The sequence below is a fragment of the Phoca vitulina genome, unplaced genomic scaffold (assembly GCF_004348235.1).
Source record: "Phoca vitulina isolate PV1807 unplaced genomic scaffold, GSC_HSeal_1.0 scaffold16, whole genome shotgun sequence".
NCBI classification, from domain to species: Eukaryota; Metazoa; Chordata; class Mammalia; order Carnivora; family Phocidae; genus Phoca; species Phoca vitulina.
In genome coordinates, this window is record NW_022589719.1 from 24,358,837 (window position 1) to 24,374,793 (window position 15,957).

Sequence of the window (15,957 nt, forward strand, 5' to 3'; positions counted from 1 at the left end):
AGCAACTGATACTACTTGAAAATAGGGGCCCCTGGGTGGCTCAGTCGTTGAGCATCTGCCTTCAGCTCAGGTCATGGTCCCAGGGTCCTGGGATCAAGCCCCGCATCGGGCTTCCTGCTCAGTGGGAAGCCTACTTCTCCCTCTCCCACTCCCCCTGCTTGTGTTCCCTCTCTCTGGCTGTGTATCACTCTGTCAAATAAATAAATACAAGCTTTTAAAAAAAAAGAAAGAAAGAAAAGAACCAACCAGACTAACTTAAAATTTTAGCTTAAAACCTTTATGGGCGGGGCGCCTGGGTGGCTCAGTCTTTAAGCGTCTGCCTTCGGCTCAGGTCATGATCCCAGGGTCCTGGGATTGAGCCCCGCATCAGGCTCCCTGCTCCGCGGGGAAGCCTGCTTCTCCCTCTCCCACTCCCCCTGCTTGTGTTCCCTTCCTCGCTGTGTCTCTCTCTGTCAAATAAATAAATAAAATCTTTAAAAAAAACAAAACCAAAAACCTTTATGGGCTTGAATTTCACTTCAAAAACTGAGTACTTATGGGGCACCTGGGTGGCTCAGTGAAGATTAAGCGTCTGATTCTTGCTTTCTGCTCAGGTCATTATCTCCAAGTCCTGGGATCAGCCACATAGGGCTCTGCATTCAGCATAGAGTCTACTTGAGATTCTCTCTCCCTCTCCCCCTATTCTCCGCATCCCCCCACTGACTGCTCATATTCTCTCAAATAAATAAATCTTTTTTAAAGATCTTTTTTTTAATTTTCTATTTCTCAAATCTACAATTGATGTGAGACAAAAAGCACCAAGTTTAGTCACTGTTGTATTCAAACTGGTTCGACTATAAAATTATCATTTATGGTACACTGAGAGAATATGACAAGGCTGAAGGTAAGATATCACTTTTTTGAAATCTAAACAGTTTTCCACTTCCTCCCCCTATGTCCTTAATCACTACTACCTCCTCCCCCAATCACTGTCAAAGACAAGGACTGACTGACAGACACTCTTCTGTGTTTAGTGCTGTCAGCAAAAGTATAAACTCAGAGCCTCCCTTGGACTTTCTGAAACTAACTCTGACCTAATAAACTGTCCTGTCAAATGGTGACCACCCTTCAAATCAGGTCGTATTTTCAGATCCCAAATTGGTTTTGGAACTTAAGGGTAATTCTTAGTTGGTAACAATATACTATATAAGTTTAATCTTTAAGCTCCAGTGCCGATTAAAAAATCAGTATGTTGAACAAATTCTGGTTCCAGGAGGGTAATGTTTGTGTGGAATCCACTAAGTTCTGTCCTCATCCTTGTTCTAGTTTACTCAGGGTCTTTCAGGCACGAAGTAGAATGGGGAAAGAAAGTTAGCTGGGTAGCTGCTGTGTTTACAGTACTTGCTACGCACGCGCGCGCACGCACAGGCGCGCGCTCTCTCTCTCTCTCTCTCTAGAACCAGGCAGCAGCTAATTCAAGTGGGAGATAAGCCTGCCTTGGGAAATAGCTAAGGAGAAAGAGTTGAGAAAGAGCAAGGAAATACTTCTAGCTTCCTAGGAACAGGAAATTACATCCCACAATGTAGGGAAAAAGCCATCACCTTTCTGAATGCAATGTTTTCCAATCTGCACAACAGGCCTCATGCAAGAAGGTTAAAGAGATGACCACAGAGCACACTCATCCAGCAGTTAGCCCATACCTGTGGCTTTACACCTCCCTTTCTGGACTATGTCTTCACTCTAAAAAACCAAGGAAAGAAAAATAAGTGGGCCATGCCTATACTTCTCGTAATTCCAGATATGTAGCTTCTTTCCTAAGAAAAGCCCCCTTTTGTCACCATGGCCGAGAATTAAAACAAAAAATAACAAAAAAAAAAACCCCAAAACCTCCTCCCTCTCCCATTTTTAAAGTACACAATACCTTAAAATATCAATTGCATTTAATATCTCAAAGTTAACTTAAAAACACCATCATTGTAAAAGATGGGGAAATAAAAATACTAAAAGACTTAATACAGGCTTGTCCCCAAATGTCACAACAAACAGCAAAACAATGATTACAACTTATGAGGCTGAATTTCAGTACATCTAGGTCACCAAAAAAGTCATTTTTAGCAGCTGCTTTTGGATGAGAAACTACAGTAGAGCTAAAAGCCTTATAATTCTTTTAGCAATCAAGGATCATGTTATTAATGTGGAAAGACCACGCTATTTCCCCAAAGCAACCTTCCTGAATAGGTAGGTACCAGGCATAAAACTCTTCAAAGACAACCAAGTTCCTGCCTGTGTAAATGCATCTCAGTGGCCCTAGGGCGGTGGTGAACCACTGAAACAAAAAAAAAAATCCAGAAGATGGGGAAGTTAATTGAAGCTAAAAGCAAACAGAGGAACCACAAAACCAATTTGTTTTATTTTTAAACATTATCGAACAATCTTGCAAGTAAAGACTGATTCTATAAAGCTGCCCAAATTCCTTCAAACTTTCTTCTACACCCCCTGCCAGATGGACTTCTGTTTGGCCCTGGCCTAAAGACAAAGAACTGCTGGAAGTCATCAAGGATGAAGTCTACTTTGGAAAATAAGAATTCTGAAAGACAAAGCCAGAACCAGAACTATGAGACACTGCACTCTACCTACCCTTCCTGAAGACAAAGATGTTTCTTGCTTGACACAAAACAGGTGCTTACATACTTGACTTTTCATGTGGATCTAATTGGTTTCCAATTTTGCTAATGAACTAGTGATGCTTCCAATCATTTTAAGGCAAAACAAAAAAATTTCTAAAAGGATTTACTTGCAGCTGCCTACATCACCAAAAGTTATTAAGAGGAAAGAAACTTACATTTACTAAGTTCACAATACCTCACTTAAACCTGTATCATCACCATTTAAGTTGGGGACTACTCTAAGGAATTAGATGTTAAAATAATCTGTATAAGGGATTCTAACCCCAGAGCCCATGGTTGGTCTCTCTTGAGAAATGTGACCATCATCTAGGAGGTACAAACTTTTACTGAGACAGTGTGTTGAGAGGGCTCTGGAATAGTGGCTACACCTTGGAGGGTAGAGAGCAAGTTAAATTTCTACTTGTTCATTTTATTCTGGAAGATGTAAAGGACAAAGAAAGACCGGAGAGTCATGTTTCCCAAAATGTCATATGAAACGTGCGTGGAACAGTTGAGAAACACTGCTGTTGTGTGAAGCTCTGAGACCAGACTCAGACTGCATGCTAGCTGGGGAATCTCCAGGAGCAGAGAGCAAAAGAGAGGCCTGGGATTATTAAGAAGGGCCAATGTACAAAAGAGTTAAGGACACATATCTAGGTCCCAGAGAACACAGCATCCCTAAAGGGGCTAAGGAAGACCCTAATTGCCTAGCCAAGAGAAAGAGAAAAATGAATTCTTTAAAAAAAAAACCAAACACATAAGTAGGATATTAATCACCCTACTCCTAAGTCACCAAAGACTTTTTAAAGGAAAATTCAGACACACACAAAAAGGGATTAGCACTGTCTTCCACACAGACCCTTGTCACTTGAAGGACAGTGGGAAGCTTAATACACAAGAAGGTATTTTCTTTAAAAGCTTTGCCTTCCCACTTTTGCTTTTCCTACTGTTGCCTAGTCTGTAAGAAAACAGATGCTTTGGGGAGAGAGGAAAACTGAATGGAAACTAAATGCTTTAGGTTTGCTTTTCACATCTTTCATTTCTGTGGGGAACCAAACAAAATGCATGCATTCTCTGAGGAAGCCTGGACCACATTTGTCCTGTACTTCCTTGGAGCTCCCCAGAAGTCTGTTTCCGTTAACATTATCTCTACCTTTCTCAGTCACCATAAGGGGAGGTATAAAGGCAGTTCCAAAGAGAGGTGAAAAGATTTAAGGGGGAGGGACGCCTGGGTGTTTCAGTCGGTTAAGCGTCTGCCTTCGGCTCAGGTCATAATCCCAAGGTCCTGGGATGGAGTCCCACCTTGGGCTCTTTGCTCAGCAGGGAGCCTGCTTCTCCCTCTGCCTGTCACTCCCCCTGCTTGTGCACTGGCACGCTCTCTCTCAAAAAAGAGAGTGTTAAGGGGGAAAAGGTGCACCAAAAGTGGGGCTGGGGGGCTGCACAAGGCAATACAGGAGAGAAGGATGAAGGGCAAGCTAACGCTGACAAAAACAGGCAGTATTAATCTATTTGTGAAACTATTAACATGTTCAAAATAGGACCTCCTATCGAGTTTGAAAATTGTACTTATCAAGTCAGTGGTACAGGGGACTCTAAAAGGCAAACTACCTATCCCACAACTTCCCCAAGGAAAGATAATCAGGAAAGAATTTATATTTGGTTTTGGAATATATCTTGGACTTTATATGATCTTGACATGTTTCAAAGATGCAACAGCTGAGGCACCTGGCAGGCTCAGTCAGTAGAGCATGCAACTCTTGATCTCCGGGTTGTGAGTTTGAGCCTCCATGCTGGGTGTAGAGATTACTTAAAAAAAAAAAAAAAAAAGATGCAAGAGCAAATGAACAGCATTACCTCTCTGATACAAAAGGACTCACATCTCCTATATACTTTCCTTAGAATAGGCAAGGTAATGAACCTTTTTTTATTTCTCAGAGTTTTCTGTTGGCCTACAGAGCCTGTATGTTGAGTAAATGACAAAACACTATCCTTCCCAGAAAGATGACCACTGACTCACTCACCATCAGCAACTCTTACGAAGTATGCACTGAATCACAAACTCTAGATACAGGGGCTGGTTGCAGGCACAGTAATGCTCAATGACCTACATTAAGGCCTGAACTCATGACCTTGGCCTCGTTAGTCCGACTCACCAACTCTTACTAACGGTTGTTAGTAAATGCCCCCAATACTTAAAAAACTTTTCATATAAGGCAGGGAGCTAATGAAGAACTCAACAACTATCCAGATCAGAGACTTAAAAAAAAATTTTTTTAAAGATTTTATTTGACAGAGAGAGATACAGCAAGAGAGGGGACACAAGCAGGGGGAGTGGGAGAGGGAGAAGCAGGCTTCCCACGGAGCAAGGAGCCCGATGCGGGGCTCGATCCCAGGACTCTGGGATCATGACCTGAGCCAAAGGCAGATGCTTAATGACTGAGCCACCCAGGCACCCGGAGACTTTCAAAATGTTTTTAAAGACAGAAGTGTTTCTCCCCTAAACATAAAAGTGAAGCTGATGTTCAGGTTGAAGACAGAAAAGGGCAAGGCAGGCCCCACCTTTTGCGTTTCCTGCACTCAGGGTAACCCCAGGTCTCCTGGGAGATATGAAAATAGACCTGGAAAATTCAAAACAGTGCTCGCTTCGGCAGCACATACACTAAAATTGGAATGATAATTCAAAACAATAGATAATTCACCAATTTTATATCCAGCTTTGAGATGACTAAGTTTTTTGAACAGATTTTTCTATATTTAGAATCTAATAGGTTACCAGAAATCAAGGAATTTCCAATGCCATCAATTGGTAATAAATGTGTGCCTCCTTGAGTTGACAGAATATAGTATTTAAAATTTATAAACCTTGGAGTGCCTCACTGGCTCAGTTGGTAGAACATGAAACTCTTGATCTCTGGGTCATGAGCTGAAGCTCCATTATTGGCGTAGAGCTTACTTTAAAAAAGAAAACTGTAAACCTTATCACCTGGAAGTAGGGAGAAATGTCCAAACATATACAAAGTAGCAATAATTTTAAGAGCTAACATTTTCTGAACATTTACTCTATGCCATGTGGTGCTTTGGTGCTTTATATTTAATCCTCATACCTAACCTATCTCCATTTACAATTGAGAAAACACACAAATGAAGTAACTCTCAAGATCACATGAATCCAGACAATGAAGAAGTTGGAATATATAGTCAGGCAGTTCGACTCTTGGGTGAAAAGCTGACTCAGATTAAAGAAGATCATGCACACAAACCACAGAAAAGACTTTAAATATGGAGGACCATAAAGTTGACTCTGACCATTTTTCTAAGGCAAATCTAAGTAGGTAAATACCCAAAGTTTTAACCGTCACAAGAGAAATATGGTTAAGAGTAGTGAAAACCTCCTGCCATTAATGAGTAGATGTGTGACCTGGGCAAGTTCATCAATATCTCAAAGTGTCAGCTTCCTCATCTGTAATATTAGAGGACTTAACTACATACCTCCAAAGGAACCAAATGGATGCCCAGAATACAACACCAAGCCACTGTACAAATTTCTAAATGGAAGGGGAAAGAAACAATAGAAATTACTTAGGAAAATTGTGCTCTTTTAAAAAATGTTACCTTTTAGACTGCTTTGCAATACTCTTGCTTCTTTCTTTTTCCTATTATATGGCGAATTCAATAAAAAGTTTGAGCTTGGTGCATTGGGAAAGTGCATGTTCTCTCACCCACATATCCTAGAAAGCCGAGTAACCAGATAAAAAGATCAAAAGGGAAGCTTTCCTGGCTAGCCCAGCTCATTACGATGCAAAACTCCACCAGGGCCTCGTGCTAAGATCCAATAGAGTTTGCTTAGTACTCCAATCTCCCCAAATCTCCCCACCTTCCTTAGGAATCTGTAGCAGGGAAACAACTGCCACCAGGTTCTCATCCAGGGTCCTGGGAACATACATGACAACTAACTGTAGGTAGAGTCTACCATTAAATGAAATAAATTGTGTGAGAGCACTCCAGAGAGTCTGAATGACTGTAGAGAAACTAAACTGTAATTGTTTCCCTGTCTGTAACCCTGAGGTGGTTAGGTGGATTAAAGAGATACACTGAAGCACACAGTAAATTCCCTGCTTGTCACTCATTCCCAGAGCATCTCCTTCCACTGTAATTTTGCTCCATGTTGAACAGTCCAGGTCCTGCACTACATCAGGCTGAGTTCTGACCTAAGTTAGCAGGGTAAAACTTAACACTTTCTCTATGGGGTCTACAAAAATCTTTTTTTCCTCCTTGTGACACTTGTTTTGTGACTACCATTTCCATGATTCAGGCTTAGGTGTGGGGCTTCTGACTCTACTGACGGAGTTATCAATGTGTGCTCCTTTTCCTGACCCTAGTAGAGAAATTTATAAACATCTCAATCTCAACTCCTTCTCCAACGGCAAGTACGCACTCTAGTGGTAATTAACTTTTTTCCGGCTTTAAAAAATTGTGGTCAGGGGCGCTTGGGTGGCTCAGTCAGTTAAGCGTGTGCCTTTGGCTTAGGTCATGATCCCAGGGTCCTGGGATGGGAGTCCCACATTAGGGCTCCCTGCTCAGCGGGGAGTCTGCTTCTCCCTCTGCCTGCCACTCCCTCGTTTGTGTGCGTGCACGCGCTCTTTCTCTCTGGCAAATAAATAAATAAAATCTTAAAAAAAAAATTGTGGTCAAAAACACATATATAAAAGTTATCGTCTCAACTCATTTTTGGGTGTACTTCAGTATTATTGTGCAACATAACAATTTTAAAAACTTTCCTTTTTCATCAAGATTCTTAAGCTGGGGAGCACAACTAGCTGGTTCAGTTGGTAGATCATGCAACTCTTGATCTCAGGGTTATAAGCTGGAGCCCCATGTTGGATGTAGAGATTACTTAAAAAAAAAAAAAAAAAAAGATTCTTAATCTGGGACCCTCACATCTCTTCAAAGTCCATACATGGGCTTTGGGGGAGAAAGAGTAGGTCTATGAACGCTGTGATATTTTTTTGCTAAACTGCGTGACGATGGACACATGAGGTTTCCTGAAGAGAGAATCCACAGCATTCACCAGATTCTCTAAGGAGCTCATATTACTGTCAGAATGTTCCCTTCTGACTCTCCTTGCTTCGAGGTAACAAAAGAGTATGTTAGACAAAGACCAGATCTGATGCCATTTGCATGCCCTTGAGTCACTTTTTTCTGGGCCTCAGTTTCCTGATCTATAAAACTTTAAGATGGTACTAGATTAATCCAGACTATCACCAAATCATCTAAAAGCTTAATTCTATTTTCTCTGATTTCAAACAGTTCTAGTTCTAGTTCTAGTTCAGTCCCTGCCACATGAGATACACCTGGGAGAAACTATTGTGTAAATCTCACTTCTAAATTTTTGTTAATGAAATAGATTTCAAATGCTACCATTTTGAGAACAAGTAACGAGTCCTTCCTTCTCTTTTCTACTTATATATCTTCAGGATACCGGGAATAAAGATGACACATATCAGGGGCGCCTGGGTGGCTCAGTTGGTTAAGCGTCTGCCTTCGGCTCAGGTCATGATCCCAGGGTCCCGGGATTGAGTCCCGCATTGGGTTCCTTGCTCTGCGGGGGGCCTGCTTCTCCTTCTCCCTCTGCCTGCTGCTGCCCCTGCTCGTGCTCTCTCTCTCTCACAAATAAATAGATCTTTTTTTTTTTAAGATTTTATTTATTCATTTGAAACAGAGAGATACAGAGAGAGAGCGAGCATGAGCAGGGGGGAGGCAGAGGGAGAGGGAGAAGCAGACTCCCCACTGAGCTGGGAGCCCGACGTGGGGCTCGATCCCAGGACCCCAGGATTATGAACTGAGCCGAAGGCAGATGCTTAACCATCTGAGCCACCTAGGCGCCCCTAAATAAATAAAATCTTAAAAAAAAAAAAAAAAAAGTTACAAGTATCAGACCTTCAACTGTTGAAATGAGTTCCCTAGCTTATCTGCTCTAATTTGTAAATTTTACACTAACAAATTTTTTTTTTTTAAGATTTTATTTATTTGACAGAGAGAGACACAGCGAGAGAGGGAACACAAGCAGACGGAGTGGGAGAGGTAGAAACAGGCTTCCCACTGAGCAGGGAGCCCAATGCGGGGCTCGATCCCAGGACCCTATCCCAGGACCCTGGGATCATGACCTGAGCCGAAGGTAGTCGCTTAATGACTGAGCCACCCAGGCATCCGTACACTAACATATTCTTAAAGAGATAACTACACATAAATATTTGCACTTTTTAGTAAAAAGTCCTTTTATCCCCTTTAAATTGTGGCATTTGGGTAAAAACATTGTGAGCAGTCCTTTTTTACAGAAGTAATATTTAATATTTATTCCCCCTTAACTTTTCCACTTCAATTAAAATTTTTTATCTATTTATTCATTTTTACATAGAACCACATTTTGGTTCATTCCCTACCAGGCTTTTTTCTATGCATACATACTCAAATACACACAATTATTATCAAATTACAGATCATACTGTATATACTATTGCATAACATACTTTTCTCACTTAACAATTATAAACATTTTCTTGTGAACAGCCCATATTTAAACATCAAGAGTCTCAACTGGCCTGAAGACTAACTTCGCCAACAGCATCCTTACGTTTATGTCACAACCAATAAATATAAAACCTATTTCACAAAGCCAACATAATCAGTAAATCCCCTGAAACTGCTCAAAAAAAAAAAAAAGTAGTATACTAAAGCTGAATGGGGATGGGTGAGTTGGGCTATTGGTTCTTCCTTTCCCCGATCTGACATCTCTGGGTGCCTGGGTGGCGCAGTTGGTTAAGTGTCCTACTCTTGGTTTCGGCTCAGGTTGTGGTCTCAGGGTCGTCACACTGAGTACAGAGTCTGCTTGGGATTCTCTCTCCCTCTGCCCCTCCCCAAAATAGAGGGGCAGCTGTGTGGCTCAGTCAGTTAAGCGTCTTGACCCTTGGTTTCAGGCTTACGTCTTGAGGCTCAGGTCGTGATCTCCTTGGATCAAGATCTCCTAGAATCAAGCCCCGTGCTGGGCTCCACGCTCTCAGCAGGGAGTCTGCTTCTCTCCCTCTGCCCCTCCCCCCACTCATGTGCTCACTCGCTCACTCCCTCTCTAATATAAATCTTAAAAAAAATAAAATAGGGGCGCCTGGGTGGCTCAGTCGGTTAAGCGGCTGCCTTCGGCTCAGGTCATGATCCCAGGGTCCTGGGATAGAGCCCCACGTCCGGCTCCCTGCTCAGCGGGGAGCCTTCTTCTCCCTCTCCCTCTGCCTGCCACTCTGTCTACTTGTGCTTTCTATCTCTCTAATAAATAAATAAAATCTTAAAAAAATAAAAAATAAAAATAAATTAAAAAATAAACCTTAAAAAAAAAATCCTGATCTGCCATCTTATCTCCTGTTTAGCTATCTTTCCATATCTTTCTAAATAAGAGGCATCCCATTTTGGAGGTGATCAGGTGAGGCACACAGGGAAGGCAAAATACATTTTTAATTTTTTATTTTTAAAGATTTTACTTATTTGAAAGAGAAATAGAGCTAGAGAGCACAAGAGGAGGGAATGGCAGAGGGAGAGGGAGAAGCAGGCTCTCCACTGAGCAGGGAGCCCAACACAGGGGCTGATTCCAGGACCCTAGGATCATGACCTGAGCCGAAAGCAGACGCTTAACCATCTGAGCCACCCAGGCACCCCTACAAAATACATTTTTAAAAATCTCTGTTCCTGGGGTATCTGGGTGGCTCGGTCAGTTAAGTGTCTGACTCTTGGTGTCAGCTCAGGTCTTGGTCTCAGAGTTATGAGTTGAAGCCCTACACTGGGCTCTGCACTGGATGTGGAGCCCACTACAAAAAAAATAAGTAAAATAAATAAATTAAAAAAAAAAATCTCTGTTCCTACATCATTCCAAAATGTCTACACCCTCAAAGTAATTCTCAAATCCCCATTAAGTATTCCCCTTCTCTTCCCCACACAGCTCTCTGCTGGGGTATGGAGTGGGGTACAGGACTCTCACTCTGCCTTCAGCTCCTCCTGTTTTCTTGGCCGCACTGTCAGTCCTGGGCAACAAACTGCTGCATGGAGCAGGAGCAATTTACATACGGTAGCCCAGCTAGCAGGCAGCTTTCTTCAGGCAGAACTGCTAACTCCTCTATGTATCTTTCTAGTTTGAACCCGATGTTCCAGGCATATCAATGTTAAATATTTGCCTAGTGGCCTCTATCTTCAAAGACACAGGGAACCATGCACACAGAAGTCAGAGGCAGCAAAAACTCCCCCTTGTGTGGAGAAGCAGGGGCTCTACAGACACAGACGGAGCCTAACTACAAGGACTGAGACCCCGGACAGAGCACCTCATCCAAATACGACGGTTCAGTCCTTCTACTTTCCCATAATATTCATGTATCACTTGCTCAAATTTGGCATGTTCTAAGACCACCAGTTCCGCCTTAGTTTCCCTGCCCTGCCATAAGGCCAAATCTGTCTCATCTAGTGAGTCACTACTGCTCCTCTCTCCAAATGCATTTTGATTTCAGCCCACTTGTGCAGCTCATCAGGGCTGCACCATATGTTAGTTCCATGTAGGCAGAATGTGACTAATTTTTTTCTAAAACACTGTCAGAGTTACTTTTAAAATTACCTTACAATCTTGATGTCTCTAAGGACTCATTTCTATAATGCATAACCTTCTGGAAATGACTTTATAATTATTTTTCCGAGCACTCAGAGATTCAGGATTTTCACTCCCATTTTTCAGACAAGAGAAATAAAGTGAAGAGAACGGATTAAGTGACCCAAGTTCCACCACCAGCCAGTGAGGCTTGTACTTTCTGGAGTCACAGCACTCTATTTGGTAAAATAAGTCAGTTTGTAAAACGCCCTTTTTTGGGGGCGTGGGGGGGTTCAGAATATTGCTTTGCTTTTATTTTCTGAGATGATTATTAAACTTCAGATATCACAACTACTTGCAACTAATTCTGATGACTAAATGGTCTCATGATATCCATCTGAGTTGTTCTAAGAGAGGGCTGGATGAGCCACAGACCACAAATGTTTTTCTAATTGGTAGAGATCATAAACGGGTGAAACTAACATTCTGAGAGTAAGAGAGATACTGGACTTCCCTACTCTGAGCAATCTGCCTCTTCTCCAACAATAATGATTGCTGGATTTGATAACTAAACTTATCTCAAGAAGGTTTCTTAAATTTTCCATTTCAGGTCATACATGTTCATTCAAGTAACTGGGGTGGTAGTTTGACTGTCATTGCATTAAGATCTTTCTATCCACTGGGGCGCCTGGGTGGCTCAGCTGGTTAGGCGACTGCCTTCGGCTCAGGTCATGATCCTGGAGTCCCGGGATGGAGTCCCATGTCAGGCTCCCTGCTCAGCAGGGAGTCTGCTTCTCCCTCTGACCCTCCCCCCTCTCATGCTCTCTCTCATTCTCTCTCTCAAATAAATAAATAAAATCTTTAAAAAAAAAAAAAAAGATCTTTCTATCCACTAATAACATTCTTCAGTGGATATCATCGCAAAATATAAAAAAGGATCTCAAGTATCTTATCAATACTGAAAACAGCACATGCTCTTTGAATCCAACTATTCCAATTTTAGAAATATAGCCTTCAAATACAATTGTATCTGATGTACACAAAGTATGCAAAGGGGCATTAATGAGAACATTGTTTATAATAGCAAAAACTGGAAACATACATGTCCATCAGTTAGGGGCTGGTTAAATAAACTATAGTATAGCACTGTGATGGAATGCTGCAGCTATTAAAGAGACTAAGGCAATTCCAATACACTACACTAAGGACTGGTCAAGATTATATTTATACAATAAGGAATTACACATGGCTTGTATAGGAACAAAACAGGTCAGGAAGGATAAAGAAGAAACTGTTAACAATGTTGCAGAAGTGGAATACTGGCTGAATTGTTCAAATATGCAGGTTACCTATTCTACAAAAAAACAAAACAAAACTGTTTAAGAAAACTTGAAACTATGAGGGACAAAGTAAAGAAAAATCCCAACTCATGCTTTATTCCAAAACAAGCACTTTGTTTTGCATTTTTTCCTGCTTTGCCTGAAACGTGTGTGTGGAAACAGCCATTGTCCAGGTGAAGCAGTATCCACACCACATGTGAGTTGGTTGGGTAAGGACCTTACACCATCTGAAATTATCCCAGCAACTCAACTGATGTTCCCACAGCTTGGACTGCAAACCTTATGGCTGGCCTATTTACAAAGTTTGGAGCTATTTTCAATCACTCAGCTGTATATCTGTGTGTACATTTTCTTCAATCAACCTTTCCTGCCAGGCAGAGTGCAACATTAGCTGGCTTCCAGTAAGGAAGGCAAGGGACAGGGTGAGATAATATGTCAAAACAAGTTCTATAAATACAGCTTTTGGCCTAGTATCTCAAAAAGGAATCAAAACAGCTTCAAGCTTAAATAGAAAAATCCTACAGTCCTGCAATATCTTACTTGAAGGCTCTAGAGAACAGAAGAGGCCAGGGATCTGGAATCTTGTTTCTCACACCGTATCTTGTCTCTCTCTCCCTAATCTCTGAGGGAGGTTAAGATCGAATTGCAGGTATCATTCCAAGTCAGCCTCTCCCCTTATCTTACCCCCACACTACCCAACACATGAGTATCATTTCACTGAGCTCACTCCACCTCTTAGGCAGACATGCCCAGTACACACGACATACAACAGCCCCTCCACAGCACCTAGCATCTAACTTCTATCATCTCCAAAACCCTTGACCAAGCAGCCAAGAACCCTGCCTGTACCATCTGCCCCAACCTCACCCCAAACACAGGGTCACTCAAGCAGGATGCTTCCATATGGTCTTGTCTCGGAAAGTTTATCCTGTTTTGTTGAATAGCAGGAAACTTTATTTAATCTTTCTGTTCTTAGTATCATAATCCTACAAAACAACTTTTCTGTGGAGATGCTTTCTGAGATGGTTAGGTTATATGCCAGAAAGTACAAAACTTACACCTTTGCTTCAGCCAATCAGGGAGTATGTTTGGCTATGCTTGACTCACCCCAAAGGATACACAGCCTTGGGGCAAATTCTAAATATCTCCTTAATACTGTCACTTTTTAAAAAAGTGACTTCAATTGGGGCGCCTGGGTGGCTCAGTCGTTAAGCGTCTGCCTTCGGCTCGGGTCATGATCCCAGTGTCCTGGGATCGAGCCCCGCATCGGGCTCCCTGTTCCACGGGAAGCCTGCTTCTCCCTCTTCCACTCCCCCTGCTTGTGTTCCTGCTCTATCTCTCTCTCTGTCAAATAAAGAAATAAAATCTTAAAAAAAAAAAAAAAAAAAAAAGTGACTTCAATTATCATCCTTTCATCACTCTTGAACTGTGCTCCTAAAAGTGTTCCTCACATTTAAACACCCATTTATATGATCTCCTTCACCTCCTTCAAATCACTACTTAAGGGGTGCCTGGGTGGCTGAGTCGTTAAGCATCTGCCTTCAGCTCAGATCATGATCCTGGAGTCCTGGGATCGAGCCCCGCATAGGGCTCCTTGCTCCGTAGGGAGTCTGCTTCTCCCTCTCCCACTCCCCCTGCTTGTGTTCCCTCTCTCTGTCTCTCTCTCTGTCAAATAAATAAAATCTTAAAAAAAAGAAAAATCACTACTTAAAAAAAAATCCCACTGTTCCACAAAATTAAACTTGTCAGTACTTTGACTTCATTTTTACAAAAACAAGCTCTTTATACAATGGGAGCTCTATCAATCAAAAATGCATATAGAAAACATCCTCTAGGGGCGCCTGGGTGACTCAGTCGGTTAAGCAAGTGCCTTCAGCTCAGGTCATGATCTCGGGGTCCTGGGATTGAGCCCCACATCAGCCTCCCTGCTCAGTGGGGAGCCTGCTTCTCCCTCTGCCTGCCGCTCGCCCTGCTTGTCTACCCTTGCTCTCTCTCTCTCTCAAATAAAGTCTTTAAAAAAAAAAAAAGAAAGAAAACATCTTCTATATACTCAGAACTAGAGAGGTCACGAAAAAGGCCCAATCCCTGTCCTTAATGAGTTTTTAAGTCCTGTTCAGAAGACATGACTTATAAGAACAAGAAAGAAAAGAACAAGAACAAAAAGCATAGGACAGCATACATCCAAGGGAAAGCATATATGCCAAGGGAAAATCTGCCGTCAATTTGAGAGAGACTAAAACATCTCAGGAGAGCTGATTCCTATTTCCCTAACTCAAATTTTTGTGCTATTCAATCACACTGTCTAGGAAAGAGTAACATTTTTGCTACCCTCCACTGAAATTATTCAGCCTACCAATAATTCTCCCATCATCATTCCTTTTGAACAGATCTCCCTGTTACCCTGTTAAACTCACACAGATCACAGTTAATGGATGAGGCAAAACCTGCCAACTCCCCCCTTCTCATACTCCTCCTGTCAAGACATCTGATGATGAATAGCGCAGGTAACAAGAGTTAAAGAAGCTAAAGTTAATTCTGCTTCCAATATCTTCAGTAAACAGGCAGGCACTAGCAGAGATAAAGCAGTAATTCTGGGGATACTCCATGAACTTGCTATTTGCCTTGCAGCTTTTTATCATCAATAAATGAGTTAGTTGACAGCAAGCCATAAAACCAAAGTCATAATCATTTTCATTAAGGAAATTCTAAAATTAAGGTGGGTTAGACTAATTTATAATTCAATAATCCCAAATATTCCATATATGTTAATAAAATTAATAGACAAGTATTTACTATAAACCTATATCCTACACTCAGACACTGGAGTCACACCACCACTTTCTAATCCCAATTTTGCTGCTTACTAGCCAGGTAACTAGGGACAAATTGCTTAACTCTGTTATACCTGTTTCCTCACCTGGAAAATGGCTATATAACAGTATCTACCTTATAGGGTGTTTGTTAGAATTAAAGGATTTATATACGTAAAGCATTTAGAATAGTGCCTGGCACACATAAAGTGCTCAATAAATGTTTGCTATCATTAACAGACACTAAAGTTTGTGCCTATGGTGAAAAAGGATGAGTTTTATCTTTACATAATGGAATACCTAAGATTCTACAGAAATATTTTTTATTAAAAGTGGAGTGTATTGGAGTGCCTGGGTGGCTCAGTCAGCTAAGCGTCTGACTCTTGCTCACAGCTCAGGTCTTGATCTCAAGTTCATGACTTCAAGCCCCACGTTGGGCTCCATGCTTGGTGTGGAGCCTACTTTAAAAAAAAAAAAAAAAGGGTTGGGAGGAATAGATAAGAAAGCAATGACTGGCTGACCCATCTTCAACCTCCAACTAGGCCTGT

The 15,957-nt window shown here is 41.7% G+C and overlaps 1 protein-coding gene across 10 annotated transcripts in view; it reads right to left on the reverse strand.

Moving 5' to 3' along the window:
* Positions 1-15,957, reverse strand: part of CELF1 (CUGBP Elav-like family member 1) — an 88,682-nt gene that overhangs the window by 38,854 nt on the left and 33,871 nt on the right. For 3 of the 10 annotated variants that reach the window (XM_032414139.1, XM_032414136.1, XM_032414135.1), the window contains exon 2: positions 1,680-1,719. The exons of the other annotated variants lie outside the window; for them this stretch is intronic. The gene's annotated coding sequence lies outside the window, so the exon portion shown is untranslated. The remainder of the gene's footprint in view (positions 1-1,679; positions 1,720-15,957) is intronic. 10 annotated transcript variants of the gene reach the window in all.